We start from the raw sequence: 19,759 nt of genomic DNA on the forward strand, positions 1-19,759 counted from the left end.
CAAGGTTGAATTTCTGGTTTTTCCAGTTCTGCCAAGCCAGCTTGCTCTCACAGGCAGTGCCCCTCCCCTTTGTCCTTCCAGGAGGAAGCTACATTTACGACATCTGCAATAAACCATCTGCCTGGGTCAGGACAGGGCTTTGTTCAGAGCTCCTGTATTCTGTGGGGGCTCCCCTTCATTCAATTATCAGAGAGATGGCATATCCTTAGTGTGGCCAGCAAAAGGCAGATAGGCCTGGGAACACAGCTGTGACTCAAGTTTCACTCCTGATGGGGGGTAGTTGCCAGGCAAAATTGGAATCTCTTTAAGCCAGTTTTTAGCTACATGTCATTTCTGTTCCCCAGTTTAAGTCAAGACATTTTTTTTACATATGCAGCTAGGATGCTGATTCTAAGTTTAAAACTATGACATTTAAACAATTGCAACCTATGTGACACTCAGAAATAGGTCACTCAGTCAATTTAAACATTTAGATTTGTAGTGTCTTTCAGTCCAAATTTATTTAAACTGCTGAAATCCACAGCTCAGCCAGTCTTGTTATAAACCTTCAAGTCACTTCAGAATATAACTTTACATTGGATCCACCTCTTAAAATGTCTTTCTTTGGCATGTTTTGGGTTCATTTATTCAGTTTTCTACAAAAAGTAAAATCTGATGTTGTTTTAAAACGCCAGCTTTTGGATAGTGGTGAGTACTGGTACTGCACCCCTTTTTGGGATTTAAGAAAATGAATTCCCAACAGTTATGGGTTTGCTTTTGGCAATCAGCATTGCCATTCCCAATGGTTTCAGACTACTGTGTGGGTAGTCCAATGGTGGTTTTAGGCAGTGTCCTTCTGTGCCCATAACATCGGCAAAAATGAGTGGCAGCCTATTCTTCATGCATTTCCCTGTGCATTTTCTGGGAAGCTCTGGCCATCATGATGTTTTCCATGTCAGTACTGCACAGTTTTGAGGTAGGGCTCGGATGCATGGGTAAATACATCCCACAAGCCCCCCTCTGGCGATGGCCATTCTATTTCACGAATGGGACTCGCAAGACCTGGGATGTTTCCTCATCTTCTTCCAATAGATGGCACAGTTCAGCATCTTTTTCTCCATCCGGTCGGATCGATCGGTTCTCCTCGCCGGTGCTGATGGGAATATTGGGCGGTACACTGGGCCCTCTTGCGTCATCCTCCCAGTCTCCGGATCGTCCTCCTTGTCCCGTCTCCAGGTTTTCTTTCTTCTAGGACGACAAAGGAAGAGCGGCAATACCTATTCATAGACATTTTTCCACCACTGTTGAGATAGTGGGGCAGCATATGCATTTCATCATAACAAAACATTACATTCTTATTTTGAAAAAAAAACAGTATAACTAAGAGACAGTTTCATGCAAATCACAATATTTTAGAGACTAGATGTGGTATGTTTTATGGTTGGAACTGAATTAATCTGAGACAGTACCCGCTAGGATTCCAGAGGATTCCTCCAGTTGTTGCAGAGTGTGCCTGGGATGGCAACATTTCAACTGGTTTATGTGGACCCACTTGTCTTCCCCCGCTGCCAAAGGACCTTTGGGGATGTGGATTTTGTAGGCCACAGGGGAGATCTTGTCGATGATCTCAAAGGGTCCCTTCCACGTAGGCAAAAATTTCCGCTGTTTTGCCTGGTTTCTTTGGAAGTTGTATAGATAGACCCGGTCCCCCACCTGATATTCCTTCCTGGAAGTCTTCAGGTCATAGTGGGTCTTCATGCTATCAGCTGATCTTTCTAGATTCCGCTGAGCGTAAGCAAAAGCATGTTGAAGGTGTTTCCTTAAATTCTCCACATACTCATGAGTAGTGGAGGCATTTATCAGTGTCTGCTCTTGGGTCCTGTAGAGCAAATGCTGAGGAAGCACCATCTTGCGTCCAGTCATCAACTCAAATGGTGACATTTTGGTTGCAGATGAAGGGGTAGATCTGATGGCCATTAGGACCAGAGGTAATCGGATATCCCAACTTGGCCCAGAATCTGCCACAAACTTTTTTAAGATGCTCCCAATTGTCCGGTTGTAGCGTTCCACTGCTCCAGAAGAAGCTGGCCTGTAAGCAATATGTAACTTCCTCTTGACCCCCAGTATCTCCCACATCTTTGTCATTACTTCACTGGTGAAGTGGCTACCTCTGTCTGACTCAATCCTTTGAGGTAGACCAAAACGGGAAAAGATGTGGTTAATCATCAAGGCAGCTGCCGTTTCTGCCTTGCAGTTTGGGGCTGGGAGACATTCCACCCACTTGGTAAACAAGCATGTCACAGTCAACATGTACTTATTCCCCCTAGCAGAGCGAATCACAGGGCCTACAAAGTCGATTTGTAAATCTGACCATGGCAGTGTCATCCCCCGCTTTTGGAGAGGCGCGCGGTGCGTGAGGGATGATGGCTGAAATTGTGCACACACAAGACACCCCTTCAAGTATTGGTCGAGGTCCTGCCCCATGTGTGGCCAGTATGCAACCTCTCTTAAGATTTCCAGTGTTGTGTGAAACCCCCTATGACCGGCGGTGGCCGCATCATGGGCGTGACTTACCATCAGGCTTCGGAATGAGGTAGGAACCACCCACTGATCGTGGCCAGCTTTGGATTTCCTTACCAACAAACCGTCTTGGATCCGGAACATTTTTGGACATTTCATCAACACTCTTAGGTCCTCTTTCCCAATATAATCGGTATCCGTCAGGGGAAAGTTCTCAGGGTCCTCAAGGTGCTGGTAAAACTTACCAATAACTGGATCCCCCTTCTGAGCTGTAATCAAATCAGCATCAGGGGTCTCCTGACTCCATTGTGCAATTGAAAGATCATTGTGAGCATTTGTCTGGGACCTAGTGATAGCAGTGACCTGGATTTCCCCCAACAGGGACTCAATCTCAATTAGATCCCCTTGGATGGCCCCAGTTTTGGCCAGCTGATCAGCTAAGTCGTTTCCAGTTTTGTCTGGTCCCTCTACTTTGGAATGACCCTTGACCTTTTTCCAATAGATGGTCATCTCATTCGAGGTGACCAGATCATCAATGTTTTGGATCAACTTCCCATGTTTCAAGGGTTTGTTGTTAGCACATAACATGCCTCTGGTTTTCCAATTAACCAGGTGCTCCACGAACCCATTCCGTACATAATCCGAATCTGTGATTATGACCAGTTCGTGGAGTTGATGCTGGACAGCAGTGAGGATGGCTTGATGCACAGCCATCAATTCTGCCACCTGACTACTTCGGGGACCAATTTTGTATCCAGCGGAGGGTTCTGGGGACTCATTCACCCATGCATTCCCTACGCCAGCCACCAGTTCTTTTTCCCCGTTGTTGTCAACATGGTAAGAGCATCCATCCACATAGACAGTGGGCATTCCCTCACACTTGTCCTCTTCAACGACTTTGTGTGGGGAATTAAGGTATGCCTCCATGTTGTCCTTGATTTTTAGACTTTCGTCCTCGAGACAGTTTTCTCTGGCACAATCATGCAAGTCAGCCAGACCTTGCGCGAGGGGACTCTTCTTGTTTTGGCCATATCTGACCTCCACAGGAAAGCCTTGCATTGACAGAATCCAGGAAGTAATTCGGGAATTACTCACATTTCCGGCCCGGATTCTGTCACTTTGGAGATATTGCAGAGGCTGGTGTGGAGTCTCCACTATGATGTGTTCCCCCTGGATAAACGGGCGGTAATTCTTCAATGCCCACACCGTTGCCAGGAGTGCCTTCTCACAATCGTTGAATTTTTCCTCCACAGAGGATAAAGTTTTTCTCGCATAGGAGATTACTTTATTGACCTTGTCATGCTTTTGGTATAATACTGCCGTCAAGCACGTATTAGAGAACCCCGTCTCCAGGAAGAACTCCTTGTTTCTGACAGGGTAAGCTAGGCAAGGCGCTTGTGAGAGGCTTCTCTTGAGTTGTCTTACTGCCTCGGCTTGTTCTGGACCCCATTCCCACTTGACCCCCCCCTTCAGGAGATGAATCAGGGGTCTGGTGATCTCTGCGTAGCCCTCAATGAACTTTCTGCTGTAATTAGTCAGTCCAAGGAGGCTCCTTAGTTCTCGCAGAGTTGTGGGGTCTTTCAGTTTCTGAAGTGCTTCCACTTTCTTTTCCTGGGGACAGAGACCCTGAGGAGTAATCTCATGCCCCAAGAAATTAACACGGGTTCTACACCACTGTGCTTTCTGAAAGGAAAGTTTTGCTCCGGCGGCCCTCAACTGGGTCAGAACATAACGGATCTCCGCTATGTGTTCCTCCACAGATGAACTTTTGATGAGGACATCATCTACATAAGCCAGGTTACCCCTCGCACCCAGGTCGGGCATGGCCTTATGTAGGAAAATGTTGAACTCATTACCGGAGTTAAGGTATCCGAAGGGAGTCCGGGTCCATGTGTATTGCTGGCCCCCAAAGGTAAAAGCCAGCTTGTATTGGTCCTCCCTACTGACAGGCACGGTCCAGTATCCATTGGTCAGGTCTATTGCAGTGAATACCTGTGACCCCTGGATCTGGGCCAGCCCTTGGTCAATGTAGGGCAGAGGCCATCGGGAAGTATGGACCCGTTTGTTGAGCTCCCTAAGGTCAGCACAGAGTCTCCACTGGCCGTTTGGCTTCAATATTCCCAGCACCGGATTATTGAAAGTGCTGTGGACTGGACGGATTATTCCCCGGGACTCAAGGTTCTTAATTATTTCAGTAAGGGACTCCATTGATGCGAGAGGCAAGCGATATTGCTTCACAAACACAGGAGTCATGCCAGGGTCCGTGGGGATTGTTGTTGTGTGGATGTCAGTGCGACCACAGTCATATGAGTCTACCGCAAAGAGATCTTGGAAATCCAAGAAAACTTGTTTCAACTTTTGCTTTTGTTCCAGAGTCACACAGGCATCAGCTAGGTTGACTCTCTCTTCCACCATCTGCCTGAAGCCTGGAAAGACTTCTGGTTTGGCTATCTCAGCGGCCTCCTCCAGCTGGGTGGAGAAGTCCCTGGTCAGAGTGCTGATTTGGACTGGAGGCTTCAAGTGGGAAAGGCAGCCCTCATGGACCTGGAAAATCACCTCATCCCTCCTGAAGTCACAAGTCACATCTTCCTTACCATAAGGGCAAGAAGTGTACACCAGGAAGTTCCCCCCATGCCGGGTAAAAATCCTGTCTGGTGTTGTATTGTCCTCACTTTCACTGTCAAAACAGTCCTTGGGGATTGGTCCTAACAGTTCATTTCCAAGATCAATGGAGAAATGTCGGTCATCAACCGCCATTCCAATAATGGTGCCTGCGGCTAGAGTAATACTCTTTAAGTCGCTGTTATCCACCTCTATTAGAATGGTGTCATGTTCTATGTTGACTAATGGTGTTGGGTTTACCCCCAACCCTTGCTGTTGGAGAGAAGCGTTTAGATGTGTGTAAGCATCAGGGTTTTGCAAATATTATCCTCTTTTAACTTTCACTTCCAGGGAGAATTGTCGGGTCCTTTCTAGGATGGTGACTTTCTCTTTAACCTGAATTTCAACTGCATAAGGTAGCAATTGAGCTGACCTAAATGCTTTTTCTGGATCATCAAAGCCCATGGGATTATCCGCTAATCGGGACCAAGCTTTGAAGTTTATTAGGTCCAAACTAATGGCAAAGCGATTGAGAATGTCACTGCCTAAGTAAAAGGCGGCAGGGACGTCTCGCACAACCCAACAATTGTGGACTATGCTCTTGTTGCCAATGGAGATTTTGAGCATACACCTGCTTGGCAGGAGATGTTTGGAATTAGGCGCTTCCAGGTCCATTTCCCATTTGTCTATCAGTTTGAATGTGGGAATGGCTGGATCTTTTGGGAGTTGGCGGAACATGGCTTCGCTGATGAAGCTCTTACCGTTGTTCACACACACTCGAGCGAGAACAGAGTCCTTCCCATCATTTAACTGGACAGGGATGAACAACTGCTCTCCAATTTGCTGAATATCAGCCAGGCTCTGAGCTGATTTCACATCTTTCTGGACTGTAGGAGTGGGAGTTTCTGATTGTGGATTAGTAAAGAATTTCAGGGTGTTTCCTTCCAGTGTGGAATACCACCTTAAACTGGAAGGAAGGTTGATTTTCAGAAATAGAGAGGACCCCCCATCACAAGTCTGTTGTCCTACTGCTATTACTGTCACGTCTGGAATTTGGTTGTTCTGGAAGTGAAATTCTACTTGGTCAGATTTTTGTTCAACCATGTGGCAGGTGCCGTTTAAACTAACATGGTTGACACTCTGTTTTAATTTTATTGGTCGGCTAGTCTGGGTCCAGAGGACCTTGTTTACACAATCTATTAGGGGTGACAACCTTCTCAGGAGGTCATTCCCCAGTAAACAAGGGGTGCCCTCCGGAGTCACAACTATGACTGGGTGTTTCAACTTGTGTCGCCCAATTTTAATGTCCAAATCTGCCGTCCCCTCGACGGGAATTTCCTTCCCGTCAAAGTTCTGCAGTTGTCCAGGAAGAGAGGTGAGAGGAATTTGGTAATTCTCTCCCCTTCCTGCATTCAGTTCATGAAAGGCCCTTCTGGACAGAAGGGTAGCTTGAGATCCCGTGTCCACCAGTGCCAAAATTGTACCCTGCCCCTGTACTCGGACCGGGGCATAGTATCTTCCCTCCTTCTCCTCAAGGGGGCACAGATAATGCACATTTTTGGACAACTGGAGGGGTAACTTTCTGGTTTTGGACATCGCTAGCGAAGAGATTTGGGCAGAATTCTGTGGAGAGCCTTGGGAATCTGAAAGAAAAATTTGGCAACTGGAGATCAGAGCCACTGTGGGTTCCCCTGGCTCCGGTTCTGGGCCGCCCCCCCTTTTTGGAGTCAGTCACCAGGATGGGTTTGAACCAGGGGATTCTCTTGCTGTTGGTTCTGGGATGAGATGGTGGGCGGCGGTAGCTCAGTCTCCACATCTCCCCAGTCTGGATTTGCATCCCTAGGGACCCATTTTTCTTTGGGAGGAGTTCCCCCCTCTCTGAAGGAGAAGATCCTTTTCCCAGGATTCTCTGAGGATCCCTCTCCCTCAAATTGGAAGATCTGTACCTCCTCCTCAAACTGAGTCTGTTTGGGTCTTTTGTTTCTCCTACCCCCCCTCTGCTCCTTAGGAGGCAGACTTTCAGGGGCAAGAGATTTTGTTTCCGGTTCCTGGGTTTCCAGGGGCTGTTTACAAGTGAGGAAGGAAGCTTCCTCCAAGGCTTTACACCCCCCTTCCCTTTGTGCCTCCTCCCTGGGAACCGGTGAGTTATCGGGGTGCTGCCCCCGTCATTGTTCTGGGGCACCAGGACCAGAGTTGGGTGCGTTCTGCGCCGGCATGCCAATCTGAGGGTTCTGCTGAGCCCTCAGTATGTGACCCAGATCCCGCGCCATGTTTTGAACCTGGCGCTCTAACTGGGAAACCCGCTCAGGCTGATACGGGGCCCTGTTTTCTCCCCTGGGCTGATCCCGGGAAGGGTAGCTATCCCTTCTTTGGTAGTACCCCTGGTTGGGAAGATTTGGGTACCCCTCCACCCTTGGCCTCCCCTCTCCCGGATTAGGTTGTCTGGGCTCAGGGAATTGGGGAAAGAAGGGTGGAGGATTTTGGGGCTGGAAATTGGGTGGATACCTGGGGAAAAAGTTCTGCCCAGGATTCGGAGAATTTCTGCCCTCCGGTGGGAAGTTAGGAGGAAAGTTCCCTGGGTTAGGTTCTTGGCTGGATCTCCCCCCTTGGGCTGGAGGAGTCCACACATAACCCAGGATGGGTCTGTTTCCCTTGTAACGGGGGCTTACATAATCAGGAGAGCGAGGGACCCCATTTGTGGGGCTGCCTCCCTGGCTCCCTGTCTGTGACTGGCCCGAGGACCTTCTGGGCCTAGCATTATTAGGTGCAGGTAGGTTTTTAGGCCCCCCCATCTCCAAATCCAAAACGGGGGTGACCTTTACCTCTGCCACCTTGGCAGCAGCAGGGGTGCTGTTGGCTTTGGGGTTTTTCTGGGCATTACTTTTGCTATCTACCGGTTTCTGCACCTCATAGATCCGGGTAGCCTGTTCAATGACCCAGTCTAAAGATCTTTTCTCGTGAAAATCCCTCACAAGCTGGGTCATTATGTATTTGGGCAAGGCATGAAAAAATGTATTGATGAATTCTCTACTGTCTGTGCGCACCCTTCTGGTGGTCTGCGCAAAAGCACGTTTCAGTTCTTGCACAAATTCTTGTGGGGCCTGATCCTCCCCACATTGCAAATTGTAGGCTGCCTTGCGAGCCTCTTGAGGATTTCTATGAATGGAAAAATGTTTCAAGATGGCCGCCTTATAGGTGGACCATCTTAAATGATTTTGGTCCTCCAGCCCCGCAAAGAAACTGGAGTATTCCGGGGAGAAGGTCCACTTTACATATTGAATACAGCTTTGGCTGTCCTTCAAATGGAAAGTCTCCATCATTTGCTCAAACAACTCTAAGTGCTCCCAAACAGAATACTTAGCGTTCTTATGGTAAGGCGTGATGACGCTCCTGATCGCCTTAATCTGCTTTAAGGGGTCCTTAAGCAAGGCCCTTTTTGCCTTATTGGCCTTTTTGGTTCAGGTAACCCTTGTCCATTCATCCTCTGACTCAGAGGCACTGCTCCCAGAGGTTCCTGTCTGTTCTTCCAGGTTTTCCCACATTCTGCGAGCCTGGGAATGGCTGGCAGAATGTGGGGACCTGGTCTCCTGTGTCCTGTACCGCTCAGAGGAGTCTTCAGATCCCTCCTTGCTGCCAGGATTTGATGGGTACCCCCCCACTGACCTAACTGGGCAGAGGTTTTCAGGATGCCCTTAAGGGGCCTACTCTCCTGGGGTTCCCCACTGAACTGTACTGTACTTGGGTGCCCATACCCGGATGCCCACCCCTCCATTCCTGAGTGGTACTGGCCTATGAGCCCCATACTTTTAGCTGGATAGTAATCTGCCATCCCTGTGGCCCTGTGCTCATGTGCGCCAGGGGACATGGGGTGGTAGAGTCCAGGGACTGGGAGAGATGAAGGCCCCTGGTGTTAGGGCTCCTGAGGTTATGGTCAGGAGTCTCTCTTTCCCAGCGGACCTCATCTCTATCCGCCCCTGCTCCCTGTTGCAATGCAAGAGCCTGCATTTGTGCTTTCAGTTCCTCAGTCAAGGCCTTACTAGACTCTATCAGTCTCTCCTGCATCGCTACCTGTTGTTGGAGCCTATCATTGTGTTGACAGAGGGCCTCATTTTCCCTCTGTGCTTCCTGGTTGGTCCTGGAGAACTGGGCCAGTCTTTGCTGCAGGAGGTTTACCTCCTGAGTCCCATCCCTACTGGCCTGCTCCTTTCTTGCCAGAGCATCTTCCACCCTTCTGGTGTGCTCTACCAAGTTCTGGTTTTCTTTTTGGAGGTCACCCAGCCCCTGGAGGGCCAGGTGATTTTCTTCAATTCCCTTTTTTAAGTGGCAGACTTCCTGGCCTAAAGTGTCTCTTTCCTGACTGAGAGCCTGCATCTGTGCTGCCAGGTCGTCCCTCTGTCGTTGAAAGGCACCAGCTTTTTGTCTCTCCTCATCAAACTCTGCCTGGGTATCCAGGTCTTTCAGAATCAGTTTATTGCTCTCCTCTTTCTCTCTATCTAGCTGGCTTTGCAGGGTGACTACCTGCTCCGCGCATGCCCTGTTGAAATTGATCTGTTGCTCCAACTTTTTCTGGTTCTGCAGTAAGGAGTCCAAACTGTCCAACTGTCTTGGTGCTCCTTCTGCAGGGCCAGAAATCTGGTATCCTGGTCTGACTTTTCCTTTTGCAGCACATCCATATCCTCCTTTATTTTAGTGATGTACTGTCTGGTCTTATTTTCTGACTCCTGGCTTCTGTGCAGCCTTTGCTCAGAAGAGTCCAGATCAGATTGGGCCTTCTCTAACGCCATCTGTTGCCTATTCGCCAGATCTTGGCTTTCAGTACATCTATCCTGCATGTCTCCCATATATAGGTACAGGTATGCCGCTATCCTAACAATCTTGTCGTGTTCATCTTTGGCCTTCGGGGCCATGTATAGTTCAATCAGGGCCACATGTAGTGGACCCTGATCTCTATATATATCTGACCCCGTTTCAGTGACCTGTTGTGTGATTGCCTGCAACCACGCATCCTGGCCCTGTTCGGTCCATTCACCTCTCACAAATAGCTTATGTAAGAGGTGCTCTCTGGCTATTTTCATGTCCACGAGTGTCGTCATTCTGGAAATTTGATTTCCTTCCTGACTTACAAGAGTTAGTATTTTATTCTTGCAAAACAGACCGTTTCCTATGAGTGCTTTACAGCGTAACACAGCGTGGTGATCCGACCGGATATGTGTATCTGGTCAGCTGGCACGCTGTATTAATCTGCACAAATGGTAGATCTAACCCAAACGTCCGGCACGAGCCCCCAATTTGTAAGAGGATTCAATTCAACACTACAGCTAATTCAACGCCTAGTCTATAATACTGAATGAAAACCCTTATTGATATATCTTTATGTCCAGTTCATGCGTTCTGGATGACTACCCCTATATAACACCCCTCTCTTGGAATCCTCCTGACCCCACTGAGCCAAGAAGTAGTTCTGTTTTGCAAGTTAAAAGGTTTATTTGATAATTTAAACAATAGATATAGATATCGCACTTAGAATAAATTAATAATTGAATAGCACACTTAATCTGATATGATAAAGATTAACAACGGAGAATCTGGCACTAGCACACTTCTTTATAATCAATGATGAGTGGTTATAGGATGAATAAGATAGCAACAATACTTTTATGGTTTCAAATGGATGCAAGGTGGAATGAAAATGCAGTACAGAAAATACTCAATATGCGTTCAACAAAACAATGTAATCACTTTTCTCTGGCAATCCCCTCCCCCCTTTATGCAATGCAAGGAAATGGAAGGAAAGCACACAGTTCTCAGAAATGCAATCAACTGTAATTCAGTTCACCCAGCAACTTAGACTACAGAAGTTGAAAACACAGGCAAAATGCTTTGATATGTGCTGGCAATGTAGAAAAAAATATGCTAAAATGCTTTTAATTCCCTCTAGAGGTTCAGGTTGAGGATTAGTTGGTTTAAATTAGTTGCAGGCTTACTTTAGCAATGTCCTAGGGTGTAACTAGCAGGTTAAACGAATTTTGGCAAAGGAAAGCAAGAAGCTTCTGTTTTCACACGTGGAGAAATTTGCAAATCGTGGCAAAATTCGCGAGTGCGTTTTTCACGATTGCGGCAAAACTATAGTGAATAGGAATGCGGTTCTAGGTTCGTTGAAAAGCCACGATTCTCAGCTTTCAGAGGAAAGTTACTGCAAGTCTCTAGCACAAACGGTCACGGAGATATGAGCGATTAAATAAAGGTTGTTTTTCAGATTTGAAATTTTAAAGTTCAACAAGACAAGTGCAGCTTGCAAATAGAAAATGACAAGTGACAGCTTTACAAATGACAGGTGACAGTTAGGAGGCAGTTCTACTTAGATTAAAATAGCTTGAATTATATTATTTTAACTAAGAGATTGGTTCTGCACAGTTTTGCTAGGTACTCACACTATATTTAGAAATATGCCTCGCCACGGATCTAGTCAGGTTTTGGACTGGACTCTGGTCTCTGCACTTCACAGTGATCTGGGTCAGCTCTCTCTGGTTCTGCTAACAGGTCAGCTCTACTCTGCTGGTCTGGTCTGGGTCTCTGAAGGTTGATGGAGGTAAAGTATGGATTTTCCCGGCAGAGCTTCCAGCTGCAAATGGATTTGAAGGTCCCTATCTGTCCTGTCTCTCTGCTTTTATGTGTTTTTAAAATGGGTGTGTGTGAGCAGCATCACTAGCCAGCCCCTCTCCACTTATCATTGGCCAAGCTTTCATTTCTCCCCTGATTGGGGGAGCTAAGTTGTGTCAGAGTGATGTCATTTTACAGCCTGCAGAAAGTCCACTCCTCCTGTCAACTTACACACAAATCTAGATTTGAACCAAATACATATTTGCAGAGGTACATATTGTTTTAAAATCATCTGCACCCCTCACATATCACAGGAGGTATCTCCTGTTCAAACTCTGCTCTTCCTGGGAGCTTGCATTCAGAAATGGCAATATTTTGCACTTTTTAACTGGTTTGCAATACCGGACATTACCCCAAATTTACACACATGTGCGCAAGGAGTATGGACATTAGTTGATGAAGTGTCAGATTTTTCACATGCACACATTTTGAGTAATATCCTCTTTTCCGCTAAAACCCCCCTGAACATGCCACCGGTTCTAAAAACCTCTTAAAATGTGGGCAGAAAAATCACAAGAATTATGGTATCATTTATAAAATTTTCACATGTCCGCTCTATGAGTTATTCATCTTTTTAGAGTTATGTTCTGGCCCCAAAGGGGTGTGGTTTTCCCCCAGCACAAGGTTGAGTTTCTGGTTTTTCCAGTTCTGCCAAGCCAGCTTGCTCTCACAGGCAGTGCCCCTCCCCTTTGTCCTTCCAGGAGGAAGCTACATTTACGACATCTGCAATAAACCATCTGCCTGGGTCAGGACAGGGCTTTGTTCAGAGCTCCTGTATTCTGTGGGGGCTCCCCTTCATTCAATTATCAGAGAGATGGCATATCCTTAGTGTGGCCAGCAAAAGGCAGATAGGCCTGGGAACACAGCTGTGACTCAAGTTTCACTCCTGATGGGGGGTAGTTGCCAGGCAAAATTGGAATCTCTTTAAGCCAGTTTTTAGCTACATGTCATTTCTGTTCCCCAGTTTAAGTCAAGACATTTTTTTTACATATGCAGCTAGGATGCTGATTCTAAGTTTAAAACTATGACATTTAAACAATTGCAACCTATGTGACACTCAGAAATAGGTCACTCAGTCAATTTAAACATTTAGATTTGTAGTGTCTTTCAGTCCAAATTTATTTAAACTGCTGAAATCCACAGCTCAGCCAGTCTTGTTATAAACCTTCAAGTCACTTCAGAATATAACTTTACATTGGATCCACCTCTTAAAATGTCTTTCTTTGGCATGTTTTGGGTTCATTTATTCAGTTTTCTACAAAAAGTAAAATCTGGTGTTGTTTTAAAACGCCAGCTTTTGGATAGTGGTGAGTACTGGTACTGCACCCCTTTTTGGGATTTAAGAAAATGAATTCCCAACAGTTATGGGTTTGCTTTTGGCAATCAGCATTGCCATTCCCAATGGTTTCAGACTACTGTGTGGGTAGTCCAATGGTGGTTTTAGGCAGTGTCCTTCTGTGCCCATAACATCGGCAAAAATGAGTGGCAGCCTATTCTTCATGCATTTCCCTGTGCATTTTCTGGGAAGCTCTGGCCATCATGATGTTTTCCATGTCAGTACTGCACAGTTTTGAGGTAGGGCTCGGATGCATGGGTAAATACATCCCACAGTTCCAGACAACAGTTCTTCAGCAGGTTTGTCTCCGAGTCAATGTACTGGGTACACAATCACTTTTGGGAAAGTTTGATTGATGGCCAATCCCAACAAAAGACGATAGCGGTAGTTAAGATGCTGGAGGACTGTAAGTTAGATCTGTGAAATCTTGGCAAGTGCATCCTCGGGGGTCTGGCGCGCAATATGCTTCCATTTAGGATGGCAAAGCTGTGGACAATTGATTCTTTTTTTTGTGGAAGCTCTTGTTTCTTTCTCCTCTGTTTTGCCCTCTTTCCTCTTTTTCCTCTTCTCTTTCTTTCTCCTTCTTCTTCTTTTTTTTCTGTTTCTTCTCTGTTTTTTAAGAGTTGAAGGTTGAAAAAAATTGGTTTATCTGTAATGGATTTATTTTTAAGCTTTTTGGTTTCTAATCATAAGTTAAAAAAAAAGAAATATGTTGTATGTTTGTGAAAGGTTATTTTTGTAGCCATATACAATAAATAAATAAAATATAATTAAAAACAAAAACAAAAACGTGGTGCTACAGAACAATCACACACCATGTCAAGGGGGCGGGCCCATTTGGAATCACACAACTCGCGGCCCAGGGGGAGAATGAGGGATGCCCATGTTGGAATCCCAAGTGGGGTTTAGGAACCCCCACGAGTTAAACCTGAGGTCTTTGGGGGCCAACGGACCCTTCGGCCAGGGGCATTTAAGAACGTAGCCCCTCCTCAAGGGAAAAGGGACGTTGGGGGGAGGGAGGGTAAGAGTGGGGGATATGGGGTGTGGAACAAGACCAAGGGGTGGAGAACAGGGAGAGAGGGCAAGGAGAGAAGGAGCAGGTGGTAGAGACATCGAGACACAGGAGCAAATGAAATGGGATATGGCTAGCAAAAACAGAATACCACTGATTGTCCAGACATACAATGTCCGGAGGATGAACACACCAATCAAGAGGAAGAAACTAGAACGACAAGCGGGGAGCGGGGAGATATAATGCTGACATTCTTATGTACCAAGAAACACATATCAAGAAGGCTGACAAGAATCAAGTTAATGTTAGAGCGGCATCTCAAATCTACCAGCCGAACGTGTGGGAAAAGTGAGCGGGAGTCCTAATAGCCCTACAAGACAGGTTAAATGCACGGGTCCAGAGCTTCCTGGCAGACAAGGAGGGGTGATTTATATTCTTCAATACAAACATAGAAGGCAAACAGTTGACACTATCCTCGCTCTACGCCCCTAATACGGGCCAGGACAGTTTTTATAAAGGGGGTTCTGTGTCACACGCCTCACTTCGTGGCGCCTGCTGCCCTGAGTTCGGTTACGAGGCGGCCATTATGGGTGCCGCCACATATCTGCTGTGCGTACTGTAGCGGTCTAGTTGTTTTCTCGTTGTGTTCAGGGAGGCTTATAGGCCACGCCCTCCCTGCGCGCTGCGCGCTGCAACCGCTTCAGTTCCAGGTTTCGCTTCTGAACCTGTAGCGTCTTAGGTTTGCTGCGCTAAGTTTTCCTCTTTCCTTCCCACTTTGGGCTTTTCTCCTGGCTCTCTCTCCCTTTTGCAGCCCCGCCGCTGCCCATCTCTCTCTTCGCCCTGTCTTCCGGCTCTTTCTCTCCATCTCCGCCTCTCACTTACCTGGTTTCTCTGTGATTTCCTCCTCGCGGTCTCTCTTCCCGTGTGTCTCATCTCACCGCTCCTGTTCCAGTCCTGCTCCGTTGTTCTGGGAAGTTTCCCCATTTTGGTCCGGATCTCGTTCGAGCCTGTGGAGCCCACCTTCCACCTTCGGCTGGGGTTTTTTATGCCTCACAGCTTTTTCCCCATTAGTCCCTCACCGGGGAAGGAGCCACTGGTAAAGTTGTTTTCAACTGTCCATTGTGGCTTCTCTTCGGGAGCGTGGCACTGTCCACAAAAAAAAGAAAGAAAGAAAGAAGAAGAAGGACTATATCTCCAGGAGACCGTATGTAGAGGTTACTTCTGATTCCTGGTTGTCAGGTGAGGGGGAGGTAGAAGAGGGGAGGTCAGGATCTTGGGAGTCTTCAGCCCAGGGGTCTGACACTCTGATGACTTTGGAAGGGTTGGCCACAGGGGAAATCGTACTAGGGGGAGACCTCAATCTAGCATGGGATCCCAAAATAGATAGAAGTGCCAAGGTACAAAAGGGGACAAACGCCCTCTCAAAGGCCCTGAAAAAAATCTTTGAGACATTGGCGCTCCATGACCTTTGGCGAGTCAAGAGAGGGGCAACACCAGGTTTCACCCACTTCTCGCAAGTGCATAACTCCCAATCACAGATAGACTAGATCTGGGCATCCACGGGTCTAGGAGGAAAGGTGGGCAGTATCAAACTAGGACCGATCGCCTTTTCGGACCATGCACCGATAAGGGCACCATTTAACATTAACAAAACACGGGGTGGGATCTGGACATGGACATTTCCCACAGATTGACTACAAGACATCATAAAGGTAGAAACAATAAACACTAACATTGAACAATATTTCACCAAAAATGACACAGGGGTCACCTCTCAGAGCACCATTTGGGACGCTTTTAAAGTGGTACTACGAAGCGACATAACAGTTAAAGGAACTGCAAAACGAAATAGCGAACAACCCCAGTAGGAAAACAAAGTTAGCCTTGAGACACATACCAGGCCAGCTGGGTCTGCTACAAAGCAAAAAAGCGGAAATGGCCCCATTACGCCTAAAACATACATACTACATCAGCGCCAACAAGGCGGACAAGCTACTGGTGAGACAGCTACGCGAAAAAGGTCGAAAGACAACAATACTACAACTTAAAGACAAGAATGGCCAAATTCGGACATCAAATGAGAAAATGGGGGAAATAATGCAGTACTACTACCAGACCCTATACAACTCAGATGAGCCAAGGAAAGACAAACAGAAGGAATATCTTGGGAGAAAATCTCTCCCCCAGATCTCAGACACAGACAAGATAATTCTAGAAAGGGACATACAACTGAAGGAAGTCTGCAACGCAATCAAACAACATCCCAAAAATAGAGCGCCAGGACCAGATGGATATCCTGATGCCTTTTACAAGAAATATCAAGAAGTGTTGGCCCCAAAACTAACAAACCTGTACAAGAGCAAAGGAAATATAATGTGCTCCATCAATGAGGCAAAACTGGTGATCTTCCCAAACCGGGAAAGGACCCATCACTCCCAGTATCATACTGCTGATCGCTCTGATCAACTTGGATGCAAAACCGTACATGAAAATCCTGGCGCAGAGACTCACACAGCTGCTCCCCACTCTAATAGGCTCAGACCAATCAGGCTTTATACCCACAAGACAAACAGCAGACAACACCCGCAGAGTGAGCCACCTAATTGAAAAAGCAGAAAGCACCCGAATACCAGCTATCCTCGTGTCCCTAGATGCTGAGAAAGCATTCAACAGAGTAGACTGGACACAACTCTTTCACACCATGGAAGTCATGGGCTTCTGAGAGAATTACCTACATATGATCAAGGCTGACTATAACACACCCTTGCTACAGATATCCCTGAATGCAACTCTGATGATATCAGTTCCCCTGACTAGAGGCACTAAACAAGGATGCCCACTCTCACCCCTACTGTATGCCATCTTCCTGGAGCCACTCCTGATACGGATCCGGGAAGCTCAGCAGGTGAGGGGTATTATGATGGGAGGGGTTGAACACAAAATGATGGCCTTTTTTGCAGACAGCATGCTGATCGCATTGACAACCACGGAACGCTCACTCCCCGAGTTGATAAACGAACTAGACAAATTCGGCTCCATCTCTGGGCTAAAGATAAACAAACTAAAATCAGAAATATTAAACCTAAAATATGACCCCGCACTAGTAGAAAATCTGGCTAAAACAACCCAATTGAATAGCGCCCAGAATGGAATTAAATACCTGGGGATCACATTAACATCCTCCATTGAACAAATGTATAGCGCCAACTACCCAAACCTCTTAACCAAATTGAAAGCAGACTTAACTGCTATACTACTTTCAAACACTGCCGGTGAGGATCCCAAGATCGTTCTTTAGGTCACTGAACAAAATAGTAAGTGCCTTTATATGGAAGCACAAACCCCCAAGAATTGCGATTTCGACCGTGACAGCAAAGAAACACCAAGGAGGTCTGGCCCTTCCCCACTTCCATAGGTACTATGAGGCAGCACAATTGAAAGTGATTAAAGAATGGGTAGCACAATCACCCCAACACATCTGGACCAGGAATGTGGGAACCAGGCCAGAAGACCCACACAAAACCACAACAGAGGGGAACAAGATTATGGTAATTGTGGCATGGCTAACAATAGCCCAGCACTGGAAACAAAAATCCCCACCCAAGACATTTGATTGGCTGCAAAGAGTAAGGAAATTTGTCTCACTCAAATGGATGGCCTACAAACTCCAAGGACCACCCGAAGCTTTTAGGAAAGATTGGGGCCACATTCTCACCCACCTACAAAGCAACTATATGCTCCAGTGGTGCCCACATAACATCAGAATTCTGGACAGCATGTAACTCTCATCATGCCCAAACTAAAGAACCATTCCACACCACCAAGTGCGTGAGGGGGGAGGGATGAGGGAGTTGGGGGGGGTTTGGAAGAAAATGTTGAAGGTCATATTTAATTGTAAAATCAAGAAAACATGTTTTTAAAAAAAGGAAGTGGGATCAGAATCAATCTATTCAAATTAGTGAACCCTGAAGTTTGAAAAACTTAGCACTTGGCAAAAGGGCCTCCACTCCTACTGAACACTCGTTAGGTTTCGGAGTGTATAGCAGTAGAGGGGAGTTAATTCAACCAGGAGAAAGAGCTCTGATCTCTACAGATTTAATTCTTATACCTCCCCAAGGTACTTATGTCCACCTTACCTGTAATTCAGGGCTAGCCTTGTGCTATGGCCTCAGCGTTTTGGCAGGGGCAATTGATCCGGACTATAGAGGAGATGTTAAGGTATTGATGCCGAATAATGGCAAGAAGGCACACAAAATTAAAGCCGGCGAGATGATCGCCCAGGGCATTCTAGAGAAATCAGTGTTTCTGAAACCCAAAGAAGTGAAAGCCAGTGATGCTACAGGGAGAGGAATTCAAGGTTTTGGAGAAACAAAACTTGAACCAGTAGTTCCAATGCCTTGAGATACTGAGGATGACATTATTCCTGAGTACGCTTTTGCCCAACGCAATGATCCTTTACTAGCAGAAACCTTTAATCAAGTAATCATTGAGGAAGAAGGAAGGATAAAGAATGTTCCATTTTTTTTCTCAAAACTGGGATACAGTATAGAGGGTATGTAGATAGTTCGGGTACTTTGAAAACTCAAATTGTAGTTTCTAGAAGTCATAAGAACTTTGTATTAGAAATGGTTCATGCCCATTTGACTGGAGGACATTTAGGAGCAGCGAAAAAAACACAAGCGCAATTCATAAATATATTCTATTAGCCTGGTATACATGCTGACATAAAGAATTTCATAAATACCTGCGTGTTATGTCAGAAAACTAACAATAAAATGCCCCCTCCTGCTCCTTTTATACATTCGCTCATTATTGATGTTCACTTTTCTATAATTGGAATGGATATAGTGGGTCCTTTAGGAACATCAAGGTTTGGTAACAAACATATATTGGTCACCTTAGATTATGCCACTCGTTAGCTTGAAGCCTTTCCCCTACGGAATAATACCTCACAGCAAATTATGAAACATTTACTTCCTTTTTTCTCTCAGACTGGTTTTCCAAAAGAGATTCTGTCTGATCAGGGGTCTACTTTTATGAGTAAACTGATGGCTGAGGTTAAGGAAATCCTCCAGATTAAAATTCAAAGGACTTCCATTAATCATCCTCAAACCTATGGATTAGTTGAAAAATACATTCAGACCTTGACAAATATTTTCAAGAAACTGGATGAGGCAAATGGGAAAAACTGGGACATAATGATGCTGTGCGATTTCTTTGCCTTTCATAAAACAAACCAATCTTCCACAGGGGTATCACCCTTTGAGTTATTGTATGGAAGAGAACCTAGAGATGTATTAGACATGCTACGGGAAATTGGGAAGAAAGAGAAAGGGCCACTATTCCATTGTCCCAGACAGCCCAGAGATTGAAAGAACATATGGCTGCCGTTAGAAATATAGTTCACACTAATATGGTCCGAGCTCAGGAACATCAAAAAGAGTGTTATCATAAGAAAGCGATCGGGGGCATGGCTAAGCGCCATGTGAGGAAGACGTGTTTCAGACAGCTCTGTCGATGCGCCCAACATTCTGCCGTAAATCTATAACTTTGCTCAACTAAATTCTCCTGGAAATCACCCCATGAGTAGATGATAGCTGGCTACGCCTTCGCCTGAATTTTCAGATGGCTGCACACCCCCGCTGAGGTGA

This window comes from Ambystoma mexicanum, chromosome 5p (genome assembly GCF_040938575.1).
Source record: "Ambystoma mexicanum isolate Mex_15411 chromosome 5p, UKY_AmexF1_1, whole genome shotgun sequence".
Classification (NCBI taxonomy): Eukaryota; Metazoa; Chordata; class Amphibia; order Caudata; family Ambystomatidae; genus Ambystoma; species Ambystoma mexicanum.